Source organism: Eupeodes corollae, unplaced genomic scaffold (assembly GCF_945859685.1).
Source record: "Eupeodes corollae unplaced genomic scaffold, idEupCoro1.1 scaffold_789, whole genome shotgun sequence".
In the NCBI taxonomy this organism is placed as follows: Eukaryota; Metazoa; Arthropoda; class Insecta; order Diptera; family Syrphidae; genus Eupeodes; species Eupeodes corollae.
Window position 1 is genome coordinate 14,327 of NW_026605781.1, and position 7,163 is coordinate 21,489.

Genomic DNA, 7,163 nt, shown 5'->3' on the forward strand with positions numbered 1-7,163 from the left:
GTCTTGATCGATTTTGGGGGTTGGGAAGGATCAGGTGATGGTTTTGGGTGTGATTTGATTTTCGTCTAGAACATCAAAAAACCTTCAGGATGCTCCAAAATGACTCATCTATATCTATAATGATAGATCTTGATTAGGAGTATCTTTTTCTAGTACATGTCAAGTATCTATTTTGAAGTCTTGATCGATTTTGGGGGTTGGGAAGGATCAGGTGATGGTTTTGGGTGTGATTTGATTTTCGTCTAGAACATCAAAAATCCTTCAGGATGCTCCAAAATGACTCATCTATATCTATAATGATAGATCTTGATTAGGAGAATCTTTTTCTAGTACATGTCAAGTATCTATTTTGAAGTCTTGATCGATTTTGGGGGTTGGGAAGGATCAGGTGATGGTTTTGGGTGTGATTTGATTTTCGTCTAGAACATCAAAAATCCTTCAGGATGCTCTAAAATGACTCATCTATATCTATAATGATAGATCTTGATTAGGAGTATCTTTTTCTAGTACATGTCAAGTATCTATTTTGAAGTCTTGATCGATTTTGGGGGTTGGGAAGGATCAGGTGATGGTTTTGGGTGTGATTTGATTTTCGTCTAGAACATCAAAAATCCTTCAGGATGCTCCAAAATGACTCATCTATATCTATAATGATAGATCTTGATTAGGAGTATCTTTTTCTAGTACATGTCAAGTATCTATTTTGAAGTCTTGATCGATTTTGGGGGTTGGGAAGGATCAGGTGATGGTTTTGGGTGTGATTTGATTTTCGTCTAGAACATCAAAAATCCTTCAGGATGCTCCAAAATGACTCATCTATATCTATAATGATAGATCTTGATTAGGAGTATCTTTTTCTAGTACATGTCAAGTATCTATTTTGAAGTCTTGATCGATTTTGGGGGTTGGGAAGGATCAGGTGATGTTTTTGGGTGTGATTTGATTTTCGTCTAGAACATCAAAAATCCTTCAGGATGCTCCAAAATGACTCATCTATATCTATAATGATAGATCTTGATTAGGAGTATCTTTTTCTAGTACATGTTAAGTATCTATTTTGAAGTCTTGATCGATTTTGGGGGTTGGGAAGGATCAGGTGATGGTTTTGGGTGTGATTTGATTTTCATCTAGAACATCAAAAATCCTTCAGGATGCTCCAAAATGACTCATCTATATCTATAATGATAGATCTTGATTAGGAGTATCTTTTTCTAGTACATGTCAAGTATCTATTTTGAAGTCTTGATCGATTTTGGGGGTTGGGAAGGATCAGGTGATGGTTTTGGGTGTGATTTGATTTTCGTCTAGAACATCAAAAATCCTTCAGGATGCTCCAAAATGACTCATCTATATCTATAATGATAGATCTTGATTAGGAGTATCTTTTTCTAGTACATGTCAAGTATCTCTTTTGAAGTCTTGATCGATTTTGGGGGTTGGGAAGGATCAGGTGATGGTTTTGGGTGTGATTTGATTTTCGTCTAGAACATCAAAAATCCTTCAGGATGCTCCAAAATGACTCATCTATATCTATAATGATAGATCTTGATTAGGAGTATCTTTTTCTTGTACATGTCAAGTATCTATTTTGAAGTCTTGATCGATTTTGGGGGTTGGGAAGGATCAGGTGATGGTTTTGGGTGTGATTTGATTTTCGTCTAGAACATCAAAAATCCTTCAGGATGCTCCAAAATGACTCATCTATATCTATAATGATAGATCTTGATTAGGAGTATCTTTTTCTAGTACATGTCAAGTATCTATTTTAAAGTCTTGATCGATTTTGGGGGTTGGGAAGGATCAGGTGATGGTTTTGGGTGTGATTTGATTTTCGTCTAGAACATCAAAAATCCTTCAGGATGCTCCAAAATGACTCATCTATATCTATAATGATAGATCTTGATTAGGAGTATCTTTTTCTAGTACATGTCAAGTATCTATTTTGAAGTCTTGATCGATTTTGGGGGTTGGGAAGGATCAGGTGATGGTTTTGGGTGTGATTTGATTTTCGTCTAGAACATCAAAAATCCTTCAGGATGCTCCAAAATGACTCATCTATATCTATAATGATAGATCTTGATTAGGAGTATCTTTTTCTAGTACATGTCAAGTATCTATTTTGAAGTCTTGATCGATTTTGGGGGTTGGGAAGGATCAGGTGATGGTTTTGGGTGTGATTTGATTTTCGTCTAGAACATCAAAAATCCTTCAGGATGCTCCAAAATGACTCATCTATATCTATAATGATAGATCTTGATTAGGAGTATCTTTTTCTAGTACATGTCAAGTATCTATTTTGAAGTCTTGATCGATTTTGGGGGTTGGGAAGGATCAGGTGATGATTTTGGGTGTGATTTGATTTTCGTCTAGAACATCAAAAATCCTTCAGGATGCTCCAAAATGACTCATCTATATCTATAATGATAGATCTTGATTAGGAGTATCTTTTTCTAGTACATGTCAAGTATCTATTTTGAAGTCTTGATCGATTTTGGGGGTTGGGAAGGATCAGGTGATGGTTTTGGGTGTGATTTGATTTTCGTCTAGAACATCAAAAATCCTTCAGGATGCTCCAAAATGACTCATCTATATCTATAATGATATATCTTGATTAGGAGTATCTTTTTCTAGTACATGTCAAGTATCTATTTTGAAGTCTTGATCGATTTTGGGGGTTGGGAAGGATCAGGTGATGGTTTTGGGTGTGATTTGATTTTCGTCTAGAACATCAAAAATCCTTCAGGATGCTCCAAAATGACTCATCTATATCTATAATGATAGATCTTGATTAGGAGTATCTTTTTCTAGTACATGTCAAGTATCTATTTTGAAGTCTTGATCGATTTTGGGGGTTGGGAAGGATCAGGTGATGGTTTTGGGTGTGATTTGATTTTCGTCTAGAACATCAAAAATCCTTCAGGATGCTCCAAAATGACTCATCTATATCTATAATGATAGATCTTGATTAGGAGTATCTTTTTCTAGTACATGTCAAGTATCTATTTTGAAGTCTTGATCGATTTTGGGGGTTGGGAAGGATCAGGTGATGGTTTTGGGTGTGATTTGATTTTCGTCTAGAACATCAAAAATCCTTCAGGATGCTCCAAAATGACTCATCTATATCTATAATGATAGATCTTGATTAGGAGTATCTTTTTCTAGTACATGTCAAGTATCTATTTTGAAGTCTTGATCGATTTTGGGGGTTGGGAAGGATCAGGTGATGGTTTTGGGTGTGATTTGATTTTCGTCTAGAACATCAAAAATCCTTCAGGATGCTCCAAAATGACTCATCTATATCTATAATGATAGATCTTGATTAGGAGTATCTTTTTCTAGTACATGTCAAGTATCTATTTTGAAGTCTTGATCGATTTTTGGGGGTTGGGAAGGATCAGGTGATGGTTTTGGGTGTGATTTGATTTTCGTCTAGAACATCAAAAATCCTTCAGGATGCTCCAAAATGACTCATCTATATCTATAATGATAGATCTTGATTAGGAGTATCTTTTTCTAGTACATGTCAAGTATCTATTTTGAAGTCTTGATCGATTTTGGGGGTTGGGAAGGATCAGGTGATGGTTTTGGGTGTGATTTGATTTTCGTCTAGAACATCAAAAATCCTTCAGGATGCTCCAAAATGACTCATCTATATCTATAATGATAGATCTTGATTAGGAGTATCTTTTTCTAGTACATGTCAAGTATCTATTTTGAAGTCTTGATCGATTTTGGGGGTTGGGAAGGATCAGGTGATGGTTTTGGGTGTGATTTGATTTTCGTCTAGAACATCAAAAATCCTTCAGGATGCTCGAAAATGACTCATCTATATCTATAATGATAGATCTTGATTAGGAGTATCTTTTTCTAGTACATGTCAAGTATCTATTTTGAAGTCTTGATCGATTTTGGGGGTTGGGAAGGATCAGGTGATGGTTTTGGGTGTGATTTGATTTTCGTCTAGAACATCAAAAAATCCTTCAGGATGCTCCAAAATGACTCATCTATATCTATAATGATAGATCTTGATTAGGAGTATCTTTTTCTAGTACATGTCAAGTATCTATTTTGAAGTCTTGATCGATTTTGGGGGTTGGGAAGGATCAGGTGATGGTTTTGGGTGTGATTTGATTTTCGTCTAGAACATCAAAAATCCTTCAGGATGCTCCAAAATGACTCATCTATATCTATAATGATAGATCTTGATTAGGAGTATCTTTTTCTAGTACATGTCAAGTATCTATTTTGAAGTCTTGATCGATTTTGGGGGTTGGGAAGGATCAGGTGATGGTTTTGGGTGTGATTTGATTTTCGTCTAGAACATCAAAAATCCTTCAGGATGCTCCAAAATGACTCATCTATATCTATAATGATAGATCTTGATTAGGAGTATCTTTTTCTAGTACATGTCAAGTATCTATTTTGAAGTCTTGATCGATTTTGGGGGTTGGGAAGGATCAGGTGATGGTTTTGGGTGTGATTTGATTTTCGTCTAGAACATCAAAAATCCTTCAGGATGCTCCAAAATGACTCATCTATATCTATAATGATAGATCTTGATTAGGAGTATCTTTTTCTAGTACATGTCAAGTATCTATTTTGAAGTCTTGATCGATTTTGGGGGTTGGGAAGGATCAGGTGATGGTTTTGGGTGTGATTTGATTTTCGTCTAGAACATCAAAAATCCTTCAGGATGCTCCAAAATGACTCATCTATATCTATAATGATAGATCTTGATTAGGAGTATCTTTTTCTAGTACATGTCAAGTATCTATTTTGAAGTCTTGATCGATTTTGGGGGTTGGGAAGGATCAGGTGATGTTTTTGGGTGTGATTTGATTTTCGTCTAGAACATCAAAAATCCTTCAGGATGCTCCAAAATGACTCATCTATATCTATAATGATAGATCTTGATTAGGAGTATCTTTTTTCTAGTACATGTTAAGTATCTATTTTGAAGTCTTGATCGATTTTGGGGGTTGGGAAGGATCAGGTGATGGTTTTGGGTGTGATTTGATTTTCGTCTAGAACATCAAAAATCCTTCAGGATGCTCCAAAATGACTCATCTATATCTATAATGATAGATCTTGATTAGGAGTATCTTTTTCTAGTACATGTCAAGTATCTATTTTGAAGTCTTGATCGATTTTGGGGGCTGGGAAGGATCAGGTGATGGTTTTGGGTGTGATTTGATTTTCGTCTAGAACATCAAAAATCCTTCAGGATGCTCCAAAATGACTCATCTATATCTATAATGATAGATCTTGATTAGGAGTATCTTTTTCTAGTACATGTCAAGTATCTCTTTTGAAGTCTTGATCGATTTTGGGGGTTGGGAAGGATCAGGTGATGGTTTTGGGTGTGATTTGATTTTCGTCTAGAACATCAAAAATCCTTCAGGATGCTCCAAAATGACTCATCTATATCTATAATGATAGATCTTGATTAGGAGTATCTTTTTCTTGTACATGTCAAGTATCTATTTTGAAGTCTTGATCGATTTTGGGGGTTGGGAAGGATCAGGTGATGGTTTTGGGTGTGATTTGATTTTCGTCTAGAACATCAAAAATCCTTCAGGATGCTCCAAAATGACTCATCTATATCTATAATGATAGATCTTGATTAGGAGTATCTTTTTCTAGTACATGTCAAGTATCTATTTTAAAGTCTTGATCGATTTTGGGGGTTGGGAAGGATCAGGTGATGGTTTTGGGTGTGATTTGATTTTCGTCTAGAACATCAAAAATCCTTCAGGATGCTCCAAAATGACTCATCTATATCTATAATGATAGATCTTGATTAGGAGTATCTTTTTCTAGTACATGTCAAGTATCTATTTTGAAGTCTTGATCGATTTTGGGGGTTGGGAAGGATCAGGTGATGGTTTTGGGTGTGATTTGATTTTCGTCTAGAACATCAAAAATCCTTCAGGATGCTCCAAAATGACTCATCTATATCTATAATGATAGATCTTGATTAGGAGTATCTTTTTCTAGTACATGTCAAGTATCTATTTTGAAGTCTTGATCGATTTTGGGGGTTGGGAAGGATCAGGTGATGGTTTTGGGTGTGATTTGATTTTCGTCTAGAACATCAAAAATCCTTCAGGATGCTCCAAAATGACTCATCTATATCTATAATGATAGATCTTGATAAGGAGTATCTTTTTCTAGTACATGTCAAGTATCTATTTTGAAGTCTTGATCGATTTTGGGGGTTGGGAAGGATCAGGTGATGGTTTTGGGTGTGATTTGATTTTCGTCTAGAACATCAAAAATCCTTCAGGATGCTCCAAAATGACTCATCTATATCTATAATGATAGATCTTGATTAGGAGTATCTTTTTCTAGTACATGTCAAGTATCTATTTTGAAGTCTTGATCGATTTTTGGGGTTGGGAAGGATCAGGTGATGTTTTTGGGTGTGATTTGATTTTCGTCTAGAACATCAAAAATCCTTCAGGATGCTCCAAAATGACTCATCTATATCTATAATGATAGATCTTGATTAGGAGTATCTTTTTCTAGTACATGTCAAGTATCTATTTTGAAGTCTTGATCGATTTTGGGGGTTGGGAAGGATCAGGTGATGTTTTTGGGTGTGATTTGATTTTCGTCTAGAACATCAAAAATCCTTCAGGATGCTCCAAAATGACTCATCTATATCTATAATGATAGATCTTGATTAGGAGTATCTTTTTCTAGTACATGTCAAGTATCTATTTTGAAGTCTTGATCGATTTTGGGGGTTGGGAAGGATCAGGTGATGGTTTTGGGTGTGATTTGATTTTCGTCTAGAACATCAAAAATCCTTCAGGATGCTCCAAAATGACTCATCTATATCTATAATGATAGATCTTGATTAGGAGTATCTTTTTCTAGTACATGTCAAGTATCTATTTTGAAGTCTTGATCGATTTTGGGGGTTGGGAAGGATCAGGTGATGGTTTTGGGTGTGATTTGATTTTCGTCTAGAACATCAAAAATCCTTCAGGATGCTCCAAAATGACTCATCTATATCTATAATGATAGATCTTGATTAGGAGTATCTTTTTCTAGTACATGTCAAGTATCTATTTTGAAGTCTTGATCGATTTTGGGGGTTGGGAAGGATCAGGTGATGGTTTTGGGTGTGATTTGATTTTCGTCTAGAACATCAAAAA